Genomic DNA, 21,294 nt, shown 5'->3' with positions numbered 1-21,294 from the left:
TCATTCCTATTTTCCCGTTCCTTAGTGTTCAAGCAGCAGTTCAGGCTTTTGCCACAAGGTGGCACCAAAGAACCACCATCATCAAACTCCACTCCCAAGAATTGCCAGCAAAGTGTAAAATACATACATACATACATACATACATACATACATAGTAAATAAATAAAAATACAATGGATGAACCTTGAAAATAGTAAGCTAAGTGAAAGGAGTCAAAAATGCAAAAGACCGCAAATATGTCTATATTTGTCTCTAAAAATGATTCCAATTATATGCATTATCCAGAGAAAGCTCACCAACAGGGTTTAGTCAAGGAATTCCCTACTTTCCATTTCGACCTCCAGAAAGATTTATGTGGTGGGTTTGTGTCACAGACATCCCTTCCATTTTCCTGTCCCTTAGGGGTCAAGTAGTAGTTCAGGCTTTTGCCACAAGGTGGCGCAAGAGACCCAACATCATCAAACTCCACTCGAGTATTTTTGGCAAGCTGTATAATATATAAATAAATAAGTACAAACTAATAAATAAATAAATAGATAGAGAGAGAGTTAATAATTAATATCGATGTACCTTGAAAATATTCAGCTAAGTGAAAGAAGACAAAAATGCAAAAGACCACAAATTGTAAGAGCACATATTGTGTGAGTCCTCTTATATGTAGTGTCTAGAGGTAGCCCACCAATATGGTTTAGTCGATGAATTCCCCACTTTCGTTTTTGACCTCCACAAAGTTCTGTGTGGTGGGGTTGTGTCACAGACCATCCCTACCATTTTTCTGTTCCTTAGTGTTCAAGCAGCAGTTCAGGGTTTTGCCAGAAGGTGGCGCCAAAGAACCACCATCATCAAACCAGTCTCCGGTATTGTCTGTAAGGTGTAAAGTAAATTAATTCATTAATTAATTAAAAAAAATATATCCCCCTTAAACCCCAGGATTTGAACCTATACACAATGATAATAATTCTGTCTGAAGAATTGTGGTGTGTAAAAAAAAGATTTTGAAAACATGTATTCCAGGGCTTCTGATGATGAAACAACCAGTGTCCGTGGCATGCTTTGGCAGTCAGAGGTAGGTATGTGAAGGATTATGCAGATCAGAACGGGGGCAAGTGCCTGAGAGAGGTTAGGCCATCAGAGCGGGGTCTCACAGCAGTGTCCTGTGTCATGGACAGGGGATGAAAAACAGGGGATGGGAGAAGGTCTGGGCAGCGGGCGCAGGGGTGGGGTAATGGAGAGTGAAAGCCCTGTTCTCTGGTAAGGACCCAGTGTACAGTTCACACTGTACATGAGCTGACAGTGATGAGGGAAGAGAGAGAATGAATATGAAATTTGGGCTCAATAGCAAATGGAACTGGTTTAACATACTTATGAATTTTTGAGCAGAATTGGTATCATGGTAAACAAACTGTTTCATGACTTTTTAACTCTTTGGAACATGTACTCCTTTCAGTTAAAAGAGAAAAACAAAAATGGAGAGAAGTGTGATACTAACTGGCGGTCAGATCCAGGATGGCAGCTCAGAGAGTCCCAGACCAGGGGGCTTCATAAGGAGGAAGGAGGGTAGAGGTTAGAAGCTTGACCTCATGTGACCAGCCAAATATCTGGATTTTCACACAACTGGAACAATTCCTCTGTATCCATCACTTTTCTAGAACATAAAGAAAGACATTTTGGGGGATACTTAAACTTGAGATTGGAAGTCCAGCTCGGGCCTGAATTGAGAGTAAAAATGCAAATGTGATGAGTGTGTATGGAGGTGGTAGAGCTGGAGGGGATAGAGAAATACATACCCACACACAGTCAATTCAAAAAAAAAATCAAAGAGAAAACAGGTTGGTTTAAGTTGTAGAGTCAAGAGTCATTTGTTCTTTATTACAGCATTCAATAGAAAATTACATTCACTTCTTGGTACAGAAATGGCACCCTGCTTCTTTCTTGGGACAGTTGATCCAGATGGAGCTGTTCCTGGGCAGCCCTTACCTATGTGTCTGCCAGCAATTGTCCTCACTACCTTCTTACATACATATGTAAACTCTCTCATGCAGAATAACTGGGACCTGAGCTCTTTTCTTCAACTCCGTATCCATATGCAGTACAAAACCACTGATTTTTCAATAAGTTTGAATTATTCTGAATACCAGATCAAAAACTTGCATTATGGTTAAGAGGCTCTGCCAGGCCCTTGCTAATTTAATTTTTTTCCCATTCCGGGCCCTTCCCTATCATCGTAGAGAGGGGACACAAGCAGGGAGAGTGGGAGAGGAGAAGCAGGCTTCCTGCAGAGCAGGGAGCCTGATGCGGGGCTCGATCCCAGGACCCTGGGATCATGACCTGAGCCGAAGGCAGACACTTAACGACTGAGCCACCCAGGTGCCCCTGTACTTGTTATTTGGTTGTACTGTCCCATCAAAAGTGTGTTGAGGATCTAAACCTAGGTACCTATGAATAGGACCTTATTTGGAAATTGCAAATTTGCTGATGTATCAGGTTACGATGAAGTTATTAGGGTGGGCCCTAATCTTATATGACATATGGCATTGTAAGAAGGGAAAACGCCATTGAAGACTGGGACTCTAAGGGAGACATGTGATGACACAGGCAGAGACTGGAGTGACATTGCTTTAAGCAAGGAACATCAAGGATTGATGGTTGCACCAGAGGCTAGGAAGAGGCAAGGAGAACTCTCCATGGTGTCCCATTGTGCAAGGCACTAGTGACACCTTGATTTCAGTCTTTTATCATACAGAACTGTGAGAAACTCAATACCTGTTGTTTTAAGCCACTGACTTGTGTAGTTTACTATAGCAGTCAATGGAAACAAATACAGAACCTTGGCTTTGTTTCTTTTCTTGTCAGATTGGTTGCTTTGCTAAGATTAACAATAAAGCTGTATCTTATGATATGGGGAACAGCAGCATAGACTGGTTAGATGTATTCACTCAGAAGCCACACAGCCTGTGTTCACATCTAAGCCTTGAAACTTACTAGCCCTGCCCTCACTGTGCCGCAGTTCCCTGACGTTGAAAGTCAGGCAACAGTAGCTTCTCCTCATAGGTTGTGGTGAGGATTAATGAGTAAGTGTAGGTTTCACACTTAACAGTATTGGACAAAGGGAAGGTAACAATAAATATTAATCATGTTATCATTACTATCATGTCAGAATGCACCTTTAAAGTTTTGAGAGCCATTTTTATTATGTGCATTCATATTGTATGATGTTGAGTGACCTTCATAATATATTTATCATCAAAAATCAGTTTAAAAAGCTCTAAATTGGAGGCTCCTGGGTGGCCCAGTCAAGTGTCGGACTCTTGGTTTTGGCTCAGGTCATGATCTCAGGGTCGTGAGATCAAATCGTGACATTCGAGAGAATCTGCTTAAGATTCTCTCTCTCCCTCTGCCCCTCCCACCACACTCATCCTCACTCTCTTTTGCTCAACAACAACAACAAAAAAAAGTCTGTAAGTGGGATATCATTTCACTTCTGTCCTTAAATATAGTTACTTTGCACAGTAAAATTTATTTTTTTAATATTTTATTTATTTATTTGACAGAGAGAGAGTACAAGCAAGGGGAGCAGCAGGGAGAGGGAGAAGCAGGCTCCCACTGAACAGAAAGCCAAGCGTGGGGCTCGATCCCATGACCCTGGGATCATGACCTGAGCTGAAGGCAGACCCTTAACCAACTGAACCACCCAGGCACCCCTGCACAGTAAAATTTCTGAAAAAATATGTATTCAACTGTAAACAGTACTTAGCCATGAGTAATAGACATTTTAAAAATTCTAATGATTTTTTTCCTTCCTTGTATTTTCCATTTTTCTTTAACAACAAAAGGACTTGGGTTTAGAAGTGAAAAAGATAACAAGATAGAAATAAATATCCTCAGCCGTTCCCAAAGAAGCCTGAGTCAGTATCAGATGTAGAATATCTCAAAAGCAAGGAAATTAGGTAATAAGGTGGCCACAGCTTTAAGTTCTGAATCTACCACATTATAGTCCCAATTGGCATCTTCAGGGACACTACAGATGCCTAAGGAAAGGCAAGCATGTCTTTCAAGTAAACCTTACATTCCGCAGACCTATGATAGCTCCACTCTCCAGGATTTAGTGAAGGTCATGAGATGAAAGCACTTTCACAGCACGCTTCTCTGTTCTCTCCAAATAAAGCCCCTTGACCAGAAAGCGGGCTCAGGGTATTTAACCTCCCAGTTAGCCAAGCAGGGAACCCACAGGGGAAAGAAAGAGGGAGGGGGCATGAGATGGCCCAGTGCTTTCAGCCCACAGCTTTCAATGAGAAATGCTTCAACAACAGGATTCAGGGGGGGAATTTCGTCACAGGCTCCTTCAGCCCAGGGCCTAGGGAAGCAAAAACATGTGGATTAAAACCACTTTGAAGTATCTTCCTTGTGCCACTATGTTAGTAAAAGGAAGGAAAAATATACAGATGGCCAACACTTATACTACAAATCAGCTCAAGTTCAAAATGTGATGGATCTGGAACCAATCTAGGGATTTTGGTGTTATTCTGGACACAGAAAAAACAAAATCCCTGCAATCACTGTCGTCTCTCACCGGCTTGGCCCAGATTATGATCTGGATGTATAGGCCCAGATGAATAACAGTGTGAATGAAAGCCAGAAAATTAGGCCTGGACAAAAGAAAATGTTTTAGGTTCAGGAGACACCGAGACATTGCTTTGGCCTAGCTGGAACCTGGGAACTAAGACTTGAACACAGATGATGAAAAAAGTGACGGAAAATACCAGCTGCTTGCTCTGTTAGTGCTCCCTATAGCATGCAAAGTGAAAAGCTGGGTGTGTCCCTTTTAAAATCTCTGAGAGAAGACATGCATAGCAAGGACGCATAAATGGCAGGTCAGCCTGTTGACATGTGATTCTGGATTTGTTCTTGTTTCTTTCTCCCTCCTTTTCTATTAGGTAGCCAGGCATCAGTGAAAAAAAAAAAAGTAACAAAACAACAGAATATTTCACCGAAGTAGAAATTATTTAAAAAGGCATCAAGAGTAAAAAAAAAAAAAAAAAAAAAACTTCAATTCTTGACAGTGGTCACCTCTGGGAAATCATAGAAGAGTGCAAAGTAAGTGTCACCTCTCTAGGGAATGTTTATTTCTGAATATGAGGACACAGAAGTCTGCCCTAGTATTTTCTATAACTATCTCATGTCTGTAATATTTCAAAACCACCACAGTTTCTATGGGCTTTAATTCTGATTTTGAAAAATCATCCATACTAATTTAGAGAAAATGAAAACCATAGTCAAACCACATACAGATGAGTAAACCAATCTGCAATCCTGCCACTCAGTTTTTTTCAAAGTATGTTTGTGCAGTTCCTCCCTATGTTAGTCTGCTAGGGCTTTCATAACAAAATACCACAGACTGGGTGGCTTAGACAACGGAAATTTATTTTCTCACATTTCTGGAAGGTAGATGTCCAAGGTCAAAGGGTCAGCATGTTTGGTTTCTTGGTGGCTTCTCTCCTGGGCTTGTAGATTGCCACCTTGTCACTGTATCCTCACATGCTCATCCCTAGATCTGTCTTTTCTGTGTCCAATTCTCTTTTTATAAAGATACCAGATATATTGATTTAGGCCCACCTATGGGATTTTTTAACCTTAATTTCTCTTTAAAGGACATGTGTCCAAACCATCACATTCTGAGATACTAGGGTTTAGGATTTCAGTATATTAATTTGAGAGGGACATAATTCTGTCCATAGTCGTCCCATTATATTCTCCATGTGTGCACATGTAATACATATACATTACATGTGGGCTTCATATATCTGGAGACTCAACATTTCCTAAATATCATGAAATGGGTAGTTAAATGACCCAGTTTTCTCCCCACTCTAACCACTGGGATATGCATTCTTTTTCTGTGTAGGGACTGAGACCAACACAGGGGAAGTGACTAGCCATGGACCTGTAGGAAGGGACTGATCTTGTATTTGGGACTCAAGTCTCCTGTTTTCAATCTGTTGTGCAACAGGCTCCCCTTTGTACTTTGTTATTCTGTACTGTCTCCTTTTAGGGGACCACTGAGAGGATGATTTTTTTTAAGATTTTATTTATTTACTTGAGAGAGACAGAGTGAGAGAGTATGAGCGGGGGAGAGGCAGAGACAGAGGGAGAAGCCGACTCCCCGCTGAGCAGGGAGCCCGATGAGATGCAGGGCTGGATCCCAGGACCCTGAGATCATGACCTGAGCCCAAGGCAGATGCTTAACCGACTGAGCCACCCAGGTGCCCCAAGAGGGTGATATTTTAATGTCAAAAGAAAAGGGAGAAAAACAGGGCACCTGGGTGGCTCAGTCGGTTGAACATCCAACTCTTGATCTTGGTTTAGGTCATGATCTCAGGGTCATAATTTTCAGGGCCTTGGGATCGAGCCCTGCTCGTGCTCTCTCTCTCTAAAATAAATAAATAAATCTTAAAAAAATAAAATGTAAAAGGTGAAAAAGAAGACAGAAATCACATCAAAAGGAAAGCAATATCTGATAAAGGGTTAAGATCCAAATTATGTAAGCAACTCATGTAACTCAATAGCAAAAATAAACTAAACAATCCAATGTTTAAAAGGGCAGTAGATCTGAATAGAAATTTTTACAAAGAAAAGATACAGATGGCCAAAAATGCATGAAAAGATGCTCAACATCGTAGCCATCGGGAAAATGCAAAACAAAGCCACAATGTGGTATCACCTCATGCATGTTAGAATGGGGATTATGAAAAAGACAAGATATAAGAAGTGTTGGTGAAGATGCAGTGAAAAAAACCCCTCATACAGTGTTGGTGGTAAACGGGTGCAGCTACAATGGAAAACAATATAAAAGTTCCTCAAAAAATTAAAAATAGAACCACCATATTTTCTAGCAATTCTGGTTCTGGATTTCTCTGATGAAAACAAAAACACTAACTTGAAAATATATATGAACCCCGAGTTTACTGCAGATTTATTTATAATAGCCAAGACATGGAAACAACCTAAGGTGTCCATTGATGGGTGAATGGATAAAGAAAATGTGAAATATAATATGCACACACAAACACATACACACACACATGCACAATTGACTATTACTGAGCCATAAAAAGAATGAAATGTTGCCATTTGTAACAACATGGATGGATTTTAGGGGCATTATGCTGAATGAAATAAATCCCACAGAGAAAAAAAAATACCATATGTCCTTACTTACATGTGGAATCAAAAAAAAAAAAAAGCAAACAAAAACAAACAGAAAAACCAAGTGCAGAGATATGGAGAATAGATTGGTGGCTGCCTGAGGTGATGGCTGAAGAGTGGGCAAAATGGGGAAATAGGTCAAAACATACAAACTCTAGTTACAAAATAAATAAGTCACAGGGATATAATGTACAGCATGGTGACTATAGTTAATAATACTGTATTGCAAATGTGAAAGTTGCTCAGGAAGTAAATCTTGAGGGTCCTCATCACACCCAAAAAATCTGTAACTATGTAGGGTGATGGATGTTAACTAGACTTATTGTGATGACCATTTCATGATATACATATCAATATCATATTATTATGTTATACATACACAAATAAAAAGTAATGATGATTTGCTTCCTCTTCCTCACTGTCACGCGGTAACTCATCTACAAAGAAATGGCACCTAAGCTAATCCAGCATATAAATACGTGTACACTTCCATTTCTTCTGTGTCAAAGCCCAATTGTCTCTATGAGATGTTCATAGTTAAGTCATCTCTTTTGTTGGGGCGGGGAGAGAACACAGGAGTGACATATACGTATACATATATTTGTTGAAATTTTACAGCATTAGAAGTCAGATACTTTTTATTGCTTTGCTTATTTCTCTTACAACATTCTGTGAGGTTAAGTATCAACCTGCCTATTTTACAGATGACCCACTACAAGATCACACATATCTACGTAGATGCATCATTTTCATTTTCTACAGGTTATTTTTTCCCAATGAAAAGACGTTATTTTAGACGCAGCAACAAAAACTTTTCTTCAAACCAGATTATGAAACAATAACTATAGTGTGATCCCAATACTCTTTGAAAAATTCATGTGTATGAAAAAAAGGAAAGAACATATACAAAGTTGCACATCCTACTTATGCCTACATCTACATGTCATGTTTATCAAATGTGAATTAGAGGTCTACTGTGTGACAGGCACTGTCAGTCCAATTCCACACCTGCACCCATGTCTTCCTTCTCTTGATATCTAGACTGGATAACTGGAAATGTCCACAGGCAACCAGATGGATGTTAGTGCCCACCACATGGGGTGGTGAGGTTTGACCTCAAACAGTCTCCATTCCAAACAAGTTAAGCCAGGGCTTAACCCTGAGTCCTGCAAACCCAGCACCTATATGGGAAATAATGCGGTTGAGTGGGGCTAAACTGTAGCTGCCTTGGTTGTCTCATGGGTGGGAAATAGAAGTTTTACTTTTTAGTCCATGGTCAGGTAAATTTTCGAAAATAATTTGTGTCTGTTTTATGCCTAGGGTGTTGATCTTCCCATTTAGTCCTCAGAGGGGTCCATCTGAAGTGACATGGAGTTACTGCTTCATGTAAGACCTCATCTCCCAGTTGTGGGGGCCTGGACTCAGATCCATAGGGGAAAGGGCAGAAATGAGGTTCTCAAAGACAAGCACAAAACCAGGACCCTGGCTTCAACATCTAATTCTCCTGACTCAGTGACATGGTTTTCACAGATTTCTCACAAGAAAGTCACTTCCCCAACTGTTCCTCTTAGGGCTGACACCCCAGTAAGATCCATCTCTCTCTCATCTCTTTCCTGTTCACAGAACTAGACCCAGTGAAATTCCTTTATAACCTAGCAGTGCAGTAAACTTTTCCAACTATGACTAAAAACCCAGAAGCAATTAGGGAAAAGAGTGATGTATTTAATTTCATTTAAAAATTGCATGGCAAAAACAAAAACATAACTAATCTAAATTGAACAATCACAAATTTTGAAAAATATTTACAACTTATGTCACAAAAGTTTTGATCCCTGACATATAGGGAGTCATGAAAAAGTGAAACCAAAAATACCCCCCAAAATACCAGGAGAGACATAGAGGCAATAGTCATAAACAGGTGTTTTACCCTCCCCCTCCCCCCAGAAAATTCATTACCTCTTCTTAACAATATGATAACAATGTGATAGTCTCTAAAGAAATCAGCATTCCCATGCTTCACTGGTGCTATTTAGTAAAATTATATACAAATTTCCTCTTGGAACCAGTAACCTCTCTTATAAAAAATATATCCTAAAAAACCAAAACCAAAACAACGGAAAAGACAAAAAGGCATAAATACAGGGCCATTCCTCACAGAAAAATTTGTAACACCGAAACCTAAAAATAAGACAGGTGTCCACAAGTAGGGGGCTGGATGAATAAGATATCTACATCCTAGCATAATATGCAATTAGAAAAGCACTGAGGGCTCCCTCTCTGTACTGTTAATGGAGTGATCTCCAGCATACACTGGTGAAAAAAGCAAGGTGGGGGGTGCGGAATTGGAGGGAGAGATGAACCATGAGAGACTATGGACTCTGCGAAACAAACTGAGCGTTTTAGAGGGGAAGCGGGTGGGGGGGATGGGTTAGCTGGGTGATGGGTATTAAGGAGGGCACGTACTGCATGGAGCACTGGGTGTTATACGAAAACAATGATCATGGATCACCACATCAAAAACTAATGATGTATTGTATGGTGACTAACATAACATAATAAAATTCTAAAAATATATACATATAAAAAAAAGAAAAAAGCAAGGTGATAAAAATGTGTAGAGATGCTACTGTCCAATATGGTAGTCAAGCCAAACAGGACTATTTACAGTTAAATGAAAACAAAAAATTAGTTCCTCAGTCTCAGTAACCACATCTTAGGTGCTTAACACACACAGGTAGCTAGTGACTACCATGTTGGATAGCACAGACACAGAACATTTTCATTTCTGCAGAAATGTTTACTGCACAGCACTGGTGTAGAATATGTTGCCTTTTACCTCCGAACAGGGGAGAAAACCAATGTACATTTTGTAATTGATTATATTTTTTAAATTGGAAGTTTAAACAAAAACGGATAAAAATGATCACCTATAAGTTGACAGAAGAGCAGCCCAAGATGGGAGGAGATGATGTATATTCTCTTAGAAATTATAATACATAGTCATAGGCTCCATGCACTGGAAACCACAAAAAACAATGACCAACCTAGTAGAAATGACCAACTCCAGTTTTCCTGTGATGGATTTCCTTATTGGTGCCAACCAGAAAATTCCTGACTGACAAGTTAAGACAACATTTCTGGAGGAAGTTGAAAATGTAACTATGTTAGTATTAAGGCCCAGTTTGGTGACTTGGCCCAGCATAAGCGACTGCATTTTGGACCTGTGGTTTTCTTTTTGACACCACTGAAAGAGATATGGCCTGACCTACTATCACCCACCATGGGCTAACACAGTTCAACAAGTGTCTCATTCTTCTTCCAAAGTGTACTGTTTACTAGCGTGAGCCCTGTAGACGGACAAGACCTAAACCCTAGTTCTCCACTTGGAAACGGTGTGAGTTTGATTACTTTTATTTTACCTTACACTAACTCAATTGCCTAAACTCTAAAATTGCACTTATACGGTACTGACTACAGAAGAAAACTATTTAAAACAAAAACGTATCCTTGTGTTTTGATTTTTACAAAGATGAATGGTGAGGAACCACATCACTTTTAAAATTCTACTGCAGAGACATTGGGACAGCTGGCTCTTTCTGAACCCTGGATGAGTGAAAGAACTTCTCTGAGCCTCAGTTTCTTCTGTAAAATGGGGAAAACGACTGGACCTTATTCTTGGGTTACAGTTTTGAGAATTGATTGAGTTAATACACAAACACACTTAAAACACAGCAAGGCACAGCAAGGCACACAGCACCAGCTCAGTAAATGTCAGATGTTTTTATAGACATATGCAAGTTCAGATTCTTTCAGTTTTGATAGTTTTATAAAATGTTTTCATGTGTTTTTTATTATGTTATGTTAATCCCCATACATTACATCATTAGTTTTTGATGTAGTGTTCCATGATTCATTGTTTGCATATAACACCCAGTGCTCCATGCAGAACGTGCCCTCCTTAATACCCATCACCAGACTAACCCATCTTCCCACCCCCCTCCTCTCAAGAACCCTCAGTTTGTTTTTCAGAGTCCATAGTCTTTCATGGTTCGTCTCCCCTTCTGATTTCCCCCCCTTCATTCTTCCCCTCCTGCTATCTTCTTCTTCTTCTTCTTTTTTTTTTTAACATATAATGTATTATTTGCCTCAGAGATCTGTGATTCAACAGTCTTGCACACTTCACAATGCTCACCATAGTTCATGTGTTTTTTAAATTTATTTGAGAGAGAGAGAGTGAGGGATAAAGGCAGAGGGAGAGAGAAACTCAAGCAGATTCTGTGCTGAGTGCAGAGCCCAACACGGGGCTCGATCCCACGACCCTGAGATCAGACCTGAGCCGAAACCAAGAGTCAGCACTCAACCAACTGCACCACCCGGGCGCCCTGATCTTCATGTGTTTTTAATAAGGCTTAATAATTTTACAACTGAATCCTATTCATCAACTGATGCGTACTTTAAATCACTAACTTTCACTATAACCACTGAGGGATACCTAAGTAATTGTGAGAACATCTCAGAAGCACTTGGAACAACCAGTCTCAGGAAAGAGCACCACCATTTCTGCACATGAGTAAACAAAATCCAAGGGCTCATCCTGGATTCAGCCTTGTCCCCACAAACCCCCACCCACAGCCACTGCAGGTCCTGCATGTCTTATCTCCAACAGGCTCAGTCCAAGACCATCCTTGTCCCCTGCACACTGCTGCAGTACTGAGACAATCCACCCTCATCCCTCCCTCCCTTGACTTCTCGAAGATTCTCCTAATGGTCATCCCCAGAGCCATCTTGTCTCTGTCCAGTCCAGTCTCTACACAGTGGCCAGAGTCACCTTCTGAGCACATGAATCAGATCACATCACTCTCATACTGTAGCCCTCCACCTTCAGAATGACCCCAATCTCCTTACACGGCCCAAATGATGTGGCTCCTTTCTGTCCTGCAACGTCATGTCCTACCATCTGCATTTTGTCTACGAGGCTCCAGCCACTTCAGCTTGTTGTCTGTTCCTGGAATAACTGGTGCCAGGCACATCACAAACCAAAAGGCCAGCCCGGGCCTGGTTTTCTCTTGATCATCACGACTCAGCTCAAATGTCACTTCGTGAGAAAGAGCGTCACTGACAACCCCATTTATAAAAATCTCAGTCTCCACAACTCCCCACTCAATGGATTTATTTATTTTTTGTAAAGCACTCATTCCCATTTACAACTGTCCTGCTTACTGATTTGCTCACCTGCTTCTTGCCAGTTTTCCCAAGCTAGAAACAAAGCCCCAGGGACAATACCTTGTCTTGTTCCCTGTGTTGTGGCTCCAGCAACTAGTTCAGTGGCTGTGTTATAGGTTGAACTGACTCACCCCCAAAAAGATATCTTGAAGTCTTAGCCCCCAGTATCTCAGAAAGTAACCTTACTTGAAGTGTGTGGTTATTGCAGATGTCATTAGTTAAGATGAGGTCATACTGGAGTAGGGTCTGTTCTTAAACCAAGGTGACTAGTGTCCTTGTAAGAAGACAGCCACGTGAAGACAGAACATGGATAACACAATGTGACTATGAATGCAGACATTGCAACCGTACAGCTGTAAGCCAAGAGATGCAGAGATTGTCAGCAAACCACCAGGAAACCACTACGAAAAAGCATGGATAGATACCCTGAAAGGCTTCTGAGGGAGCATGGCCCTAGCAAAACCATGATTTCAGACGTTCAGCCTCCAGAAACGTAAGATAATAAATTTCTATTGTTTAAGCCACGTAGTTTGTGGTACTTGGTTATGGAACCTTAGGAAAGTACAGCAGCCCCTCCCATATCAAACACTGAGTAAGTATGACTGAAGAGATAGGATTGCTCCCTTTTTGATCCACTGGGAGCAGGCACAGATAGTTAAAACTGAGTTGCAAGAGAAATTGACACCACTATAAGTCATGAAAGAATTCAAAGTTTTAAGAACGGCTTGTTACAAATTCACAGCTGTGCTTTTCAAACTTGCATGAATACCACAATACACAGGAGAAACTATTCAAAATGTAGATACGGCCAACCTGATTTCTCAGTTTGGGATACAGCAGACCTAGGGTGGGCCCCCGTACCCGCTATTTCGATGTGCACTTCCTGCCGATTACGATGAGGTAGCCCAGGGACCACACTTGTAAAACTCCTGACCTAAACATCTGACGGTTGTGTATCATTTATGTAATGTCTACCATGCAGAATGCCGTGATATATGGTGTGTCTCTCTTAGTATAATTATCTGATGGGACACTGGTTCTTCCCTCCCAACTATGACCACAGATTGCATTCCCACATGGGTTCACACTTAAATTCCACAATATCCCTGTGTTGTTGGAGAATTGTGTATTGTTCTCCTGTTGTAAAAAAGACACTGGAAAAATGGCAGTGACTTAACAACAGGGACCCTGATATCTTCAGTCTTGCTCCAGGAAACTGTCTAGCACCCTGGACACCATACTTGATTTTTCTCTATCAGCTCCTATTCCAGGGGCTCAGAGTCCACACCCTTCTCTGCTGTTTCGCTAGAAGCAAGAGTCAACAGGTCAGACAGCACGGGGATAGACAGGAAAGTGAGAGAGAGAGCACATGAAACACAGGGGAAGATGAATATGTGCTTGCCTGCCCCACTCAGGTCACTGGAAGCTGTGCAGTGACGCTCTGCCTCTTACCCCAGCTCCATCCCACAGCCCCCTCCTACACACAGCAGTGACACCGAAGCTCTCACATCATGGAAATGTGGGCTCATCCCTGCTTGCTGCTCCATGTCCCATTATTCTCTCTAGCAGTCATGGTAGAATGTTCACGTCTGAGGCAGCACACTGACAATGAAGGAGCCAAAGCTGGAACGGACAGTTAACATGTGGAGGGCTTTCTAGATGCCACACAGTGTAGATTGCTGTTTTCAGACTTTTTCTCTTCAAATCCTCAAAGCATTGCTCTGCAGTTTGCAACATTACTCTCTTCTTACAGATTGGGCGATACTCAGGCTCAAAGAACAAAGTACATGCATAGAGAATTCATGGGAGGTAATAAATAGACACAGAAGCCAATTTGAAGGGGCTAACACTGGCTAATTCTGTGACAACTTGAGCATCAAAATACATAAGCATGATGTCAGATGGTAAATGTTTGAGCAAAATAAGAATCAAAGCATCATACCAATAAAATAAATGCATGAATAAATAAGTAATGATAGGGGAGAAGCAAAAAGCTCTATTCAACGTTTGAATGTCAATTTTTAAAATCTAGAAGGAAGGACAGCATTATAAAAGCAACACTTAACAATTATCAGAACAACGGGTGATTGAGGAAAGAATCATAAATGGATTTTCATTTTGTACCAAGTTTCACAGCAGTCACTGAGTTACCATGGTAACCATGCTGGCCAAGGAAAGCTGAGAGAAAACAAACAGCAACCACCCTGACTTGTCTCCTGACATGTGCTTGGAACTGAGGAGGACAGACGTAACCCACAGTAATTCACCTCACGTATTCCTCACAAGAAATATTCCTCACATCTTCACCAACACACACACACACACACACACACACACACACACACTCATGCATGCTCTCTTGCTCTTTTTCTTGCCACCAAAAAACTCAAGAATTCATCGAGGTGCATTTGTTTAAGGAAAAATCCATAACTCCATTCTAACCACACAAAGTCTAAAGCTACTCAACTATTTCATATTAGTGAATAATTTTCTGAAGATGACCTGTAGAATTTTCTGTAGGTCATTTTACTCCCTAGATTCAATACATTGCTAATCATATCTAAAAGCTACTATGAAAGTCTTGGCAAATGAATATTGTGACCAACCATTTTATGTGTCAACTTAGTGAGGCCACAGTGACCAGATATTTGAACAAGGACTATTCTGGATGTTTCTATGAGTGTTTTTGAATGAGACTTACATTGAAATGGGTAAACTTTGAGGAAAGCAATTAGCTCTCTATGTGGATGGACCTCATCTAATCAGGCGAAGCCCTCCTCAGAAAGGAGGGGTTATCTTCCTTGAGCCAAAGAGAATTTTTCAAGTAGATTGTCTTTGACTTCACTACAACATCAGCAAATTTTGGTTCTCTGGCAGATAGCTTTCAGAGTCCAACTGTAACGCTTTCCCGAGTCTTCAAACTGCCAGCCTCCCCCATCAGATTCTGCCAACCCTCCACAATCTTGAGTCAATTTTTAAAAATAAATCTCTATCTATATGCCAACATCTTCTTCATTCTGTTTCTCTGGAGAACACTGGCCGATACAGGTGTTAGGCAGCAAATATCTTTTCTATACTAGAGTAACTTGTGTTTTCAAACAAAAAGATTCCCCAACAACATTTGGCTACCAACAGTTCAGTGAAAATATGTTACCTGAAAACTGTAACAAAAATTACTGCTGTTGACAAAAGCATAAAAAGTTTGAACTACACAGAGGCAAACTATGTAAAGCATCTATGTCCACAGATGTGCAAGACCTACCTGTATGCTGAACACTGCAAAACATTGCTGAAGGAAATATGGCCTAAATAAATGGAAGAACTTACTCTCTTCAGACGTCAGAAGACTCAGTATTGTGAGGAGAACTATTCTTCCCAATTCCATCTATACATTCAGCCTCATCCCAGTAAAAATTTTGGCATATATATTTTTTATAGAAACTGACAAGTTTATTGTAAAAGTCATGTGAAAATGCAAAGCGCCTACACTGTTAAAAAAAACTTTGAAAAAGAAGAATAAAGTTAGAGGATAAGCACTACCTTATTTCAAAACTAAATATAAATTTACAGTAACAAAGAGAGTATGGGATTGAAATGAAGGTAGAAATGTGTATCAGAGGAACAACATGAAGAGTCCAAAAATAGACCCACTCATATATGGACAACTGATTTTTGACAAAGCTACAAAGGTAATTCAATGCAGAAAGTACAGTCTTTTCAACAAATGGTGCTGGGACAAGTAGGTTTCCCTATGCACAAGTATCAACTATGATCCATGTATCACACCATATTACGAAAGTCAGCTAAATATGAATCACAGACCTAAATATAAAAGCTAGAAGTATACTTCTAAAGGAAAACACTGGAGAAAATCCTTATGACCCTAGGTTAGCTGAATATTTTATAGATATGCAAAATCAAACCATAAATGATAAACAAATTGAAAACTCGATTTCTTCAAAATTTAAAAAGAACAACAACGAGAAAAACCCCTTTTGTTCTTCCATAGACTTGCTGAGGGATTTAAAGCCATTGGCTTGGAGAAAGTATTTGTAAATCATATATCTGATAAAGGACTTGTACCCAGAATAAAAAAATCTCACAAACGTCGATTAGAAGAAAACAGACAGGGGCGCCTGGGTGGCTCAGTCGTTAAGCGTCTACCTTCGGCTCAGGTCATGGTCTCAGGGTCCTGGGATCGAGGCCCACATCGGGCTCCCTGCTCCGCAGGAGGCCTGCTTCTCCCTCTCCCACTCCCCCTGCTTGTGTTCCCTCTCTCGCTGTCTCTCTCTCTGTCAAATAAATAAATAAAATCTTAAAAAAAAAAAGAAGAAAACAGACACTCCAATAAATAAGTGGGCAATATATTTGAAAACATACTCCACTAAAGAAGATATAAAAAATGTGAAATACACAAGAAAGGATACTGAACATCATTAGTCACTAAAGAAATGTAATACCACTATATCCCTGAGAATAGCTAAAATAAAAATGTCCATAGCAAGTCCTGGCAGGGTGTAAAGGATGGAAGTCTCATACACTGTTGGTGGTGATGAATAATGGTGTCACCGCTGAGGAAAACAGTTTCTAACAAAGTTAATTTTATAACTCCTTTAAGTAAATACACTTAAGTATTAGAGAAAGAAAGCAGAGGTCCAAGCAAAAACTTACACCTAAGTGTTCATAGCACCTGAATTTACAAGAGCCCCAAATTAGAAACAACCCAAATATCCATTAGGTGAATGAAAGACCAAATAGTGACGCATCCACAGGTTGGAATATTAGTCAGTGATTTAAAAAAAAAAAAAAAAGAAGGAAATATTCATACATGCAACAAATCGATACATCTAGAAATAATTAGGTTGAAGGAAAGAAGACTGGCAAAGAAGGAGTACACATTGTAGGCTTCCACTCACATAAAATTATAGCAGAAGAAAACTTATCCATAGTGAGAGATCAGTGGTTGCCTGAGAATGAGGTAGGGTGATGTGGAGAGGGAAGCTAGAATGAGGTAGCTGTGGGCATTACAGAGGGGCACAAAGAAGCTTTTTGAGGGGATGGATATGTTCATCATCTTGACTGTAGAACTGGATTGACAGGAGCATACACATACCAAGCCTTTTAGAGCATATCCTTTAAATATGTAGTGTATTGTATATCGACTGTACCTCAATGAAGTATTTGACATTTATATATTCATAATTCTCTGATGTTATTAAATAAATTGGGTGAAGTATTCGTATGATTATGTTTTTATAGCATGATCAGACACACACTGTATCTAATCAACTGGTTCCCACTATATATAACCAAAGTAGAAATAATCATTTCCAATTAAGTTTATCCAAATATTTAGAGAAAGTTGATTTTCCTTTCCTTCTGAAGTACAGAAATAAAGATATTATATTTTAGAAAAATAATCTTAATGATATTTAGGAGACCTGGGTATTTTATGGAAAGAGGCTGAGTATCATTATAATTAAGCAAACTCGGGTATTAAATATTTTTTAAATATTAAATTTTAAGGGAAGTGGGAGGTACAGGCTTCCAGGTATGGACTGACTAAGACGTAAGGATGAAAAGTACCTCATAACGAATATAGCCAGTGGTATGGTAATAGCACTGTATGTTGACAGATGTCAGCTACACTTGTGGTGAGCATAGCATAACATACAGAGTTTTCCAAACACTATGCTGTACACCTGAAACTAATGTAACATTGTGTGTCAGCTCTACTTCATCAAAAACAGTATATTAAATTCTAGTCATTTCAAACTAACATTTGGAGAAGTTCTGGCTCTTTAAAAGATTTTATTATATTATGGAAAGAATTGTGGGCACCAGGGAAGAATTTACCTTGTAAAGTCAAATTGCTAGGAAAATCTAACAACTGCACATTTCCGCACCCACCTAGGAGATACATGGGAATTGCTGATTATTCTTCATACGGTGAGAACAATTTAAGTTTATTTATGCAAATGAATATTAAAGACCTACTGCCTTGTCGAGCCGGACAATTTATTACATTTCAACAATAAAAGGCATCTCCAAAACAGGCCTTGAGGGCCACTGCCCAGCATGTAGCTGCTGATGGAATGGAATTCCACCTGCTAAACCTCTTCTCCCATGACGAGATCAAAGCAGCTTTTTAAATTTTAGACTAGTTTATGAACCTCAAAGGAGCTATTCCACATCACACTTTTGTCCAGATCTATGCACTCACTTAAGCCAGGATTCATATTCAGCCAGGGATGGGAGGTGCTGGAGTCTCCTAAGGATTGCTGCCCTTGAATCTGAAGTAGAAGTTTCAGGAGCCAGCAAGACACAGATCCTCAGACCCAGCCTCTTCCAGGTACTTGATAGGAGCTGGGCCACTAGCATGAAGAGCTGCAAAAGGAGAGACAGATCCAGAAAGCACTATCCTTTTCTGGTGTAGCTATATGCCCAGCACCATGCTAGGCACTAAATTAGTGACAATGACACAGATACAATTGGTCACGATCCTAATAATCGCATGTGATAATGAACTTATCACCTGGCCTTTTTCTTCTCCTTGCTTCATCTATCTTCTAACAAAAAAGTTGAAAAGGAACAAGAAATGGCCTGAATTCATACAGGCATTCACAATCCCACATTAACCACGGGGTCATGGGCTTGCTCATGTGTATCCCTGATTGTTCTCAGCCACCCTGTGATGAAGCATTCTCATCCCCACTTTACAGAGGGGCTAGATAAGGCTCAGAAGAGGCCATTACCTGTCTTCCCTCCCGTGGCCGCCTTTAGACGAAAGCAGCTTCAGGACACCCCCAGAAGAGAACCCACACTCACCAGGGCAGAGCAGGACCCCAATGGCTTTACCTACAAGACTGCCTGGGCACTGAGCCCCACAGCTGGAAAGAGGCAACTTGGATCTGGATGCTTTTGTCTCCCCTCACTCAAGGGAGATTCAGCCCCACCACGGGGACCCACGCTTTCAGCTGAGTCCCAAACACCTGAAAGCTGGACTCTGTAATCCCCCCCAAGCATGTCTGTCTCCATAAAAAGTCATCACAACTGAGATGTTGACTTCTGGTTTCTATGGCAACCATGAAGGACAGGTTGCCTCTCCACACAGGAAATGCCTCCCGCATAATTATCCATGCCCTGACCTTTCCCTAAAGGCAAAATGCCTTAGCTCTTCAGGCCACCACATTAGAAAGCACAGTAATTAGACTCTCTAGACTGAGACCTATGCAAATGAGGGAACTCTGCTGATGTTGATGGCACAAAGAGTATCCCTGTCCTCAGGAATTTTGATTAAGGGAAAGCAGGCAGCAACCTCTTAGATCTAGGCTGTAGCAACTTCTTTTTTTTAAAAAAAGATCTTATTTCTTTATTTGAGAGAGAGAGAGAGAGAGAGAGAGAGAGAGCACATGAGCAGGGGAAGGGCAGAGGGAGAAAGAGACTTCCCACTTAGCAAGGAGCCCAATGCAGGGCTTGATCCCAGGACTCCAGGATCATGACCCCAGCCAAAGGCAGCCGCTTAACCAACTGAACCACTGGGGCACCCTTTGTGGCAACTTCTTACTAGACATGTCACTGGAGGCAAGGGAAACAAAAGCAAAAATGAACTATTGGGACTTCATCAAGATAAAGATCTTCTGCACAACGAAGGAAACAATCAACAGAACTAAAAGGCAACGGAGGGAATGGGAGAGGATATTTGCAAATGACATATTGGATAAAGGGTTAGTATCCAAAATGTATAAAGAATTTATCAGACTAAACACCCCAAACCCAAATAATCCACTTAAGAAATGGGCGGAAGACATGAATAGACACTTTTCCAAAGAAAACATCCAGATGGCTAACAGACATGTGAAAAGATGTTCAACATCACTCATCATCAGGGAAATACAAACCAAACTGTAATGAGATACCACTTCACACCTGTCAGAATGGCTAAAATCAACAACGCAGGAAACAACAGACATTGGTGAGGTTGAAGAGAAAGGGGACCCCTTTTGCATTGTTGGTGGGAATGCAAACTGGTGCAGACACTGTGGAAAACAGTATGGAGGTTCCTCAAAAAGTTAAAAATAGAACTACCCTATGACCCAGCAATTGCACTACTAGGTATTTATCCAAAGGATAAAAAAATGCTGATTCTAAGGGGCACAGGCACCCCGATATTTATAGCAGTACTATCAACCAATAGCCAAATTATGGAAAGATCCCAAATGTCCATCAAATGATGAATGGATAAAGAAGATGGGTGTGTGTGTGTGTATATATATATACACATACATACATACATACATACATACACAACACAACAACATGGATGGAACTAGAGGGTATTATCCTAAGCGAAATAAGTCAGAGAAAGACAAATATACGATTTCACTCATATGTGGAATTTAAGAAACAAAACAGATGAACATAGGGGAAGGGAAGGAAAAATAAAATGAGATAAAAACAGAGAGGCAGGCAAACCATAAGAGACTCTTAAATACAGGGGCGACTGGGGGACTCAGTCGGTTCAGTATCCAACTCTTGGTCATGATCTCAGGGTCCTGGGAATGAGCCCAGCATCAGGGGCTGCACTCAGCACTGAGTCTGCTAGATATTCTCTCTCTCTCCTTCTCCCTCTGTTCCTCCCCCTGCACGCTCTCTCTTTCTCTCTAAAATGAATAAATAAAATATTTTTTTAAAAGAGACTCTTAAATATAAAGAACAAACTGAGGGTTGCTGGAGGGGAGGTGGGTGGGGGATGGACTAAATAGGTGATAGGCATTAAGGAGGGCACTTGTTGGGATGAGCCCTGGGTGTTATATGTAAGTGATTCTACTCCTGAAACCATTACTGCAGTATATGTTAACTAACTTG

Source organism: Neomonachus schauinslandi, chromosome X (genome assembly GCF_002201575.2).
Source record: "Neomonachus schauinslandi chromosome X, ASM220157v2, whole genome shotgun sequence".
Lineage (NCBI taxonomy): Eukaryota > Metazoa > Chordata > Mammalia > Carnivora > Phocidae > Neomonachus > Neomonachus schauinslandi.
The sequence above is the reverse complement of the archived record's forward strand: the minus strand, read 5'-3'. Positions refer to the sequence as shown.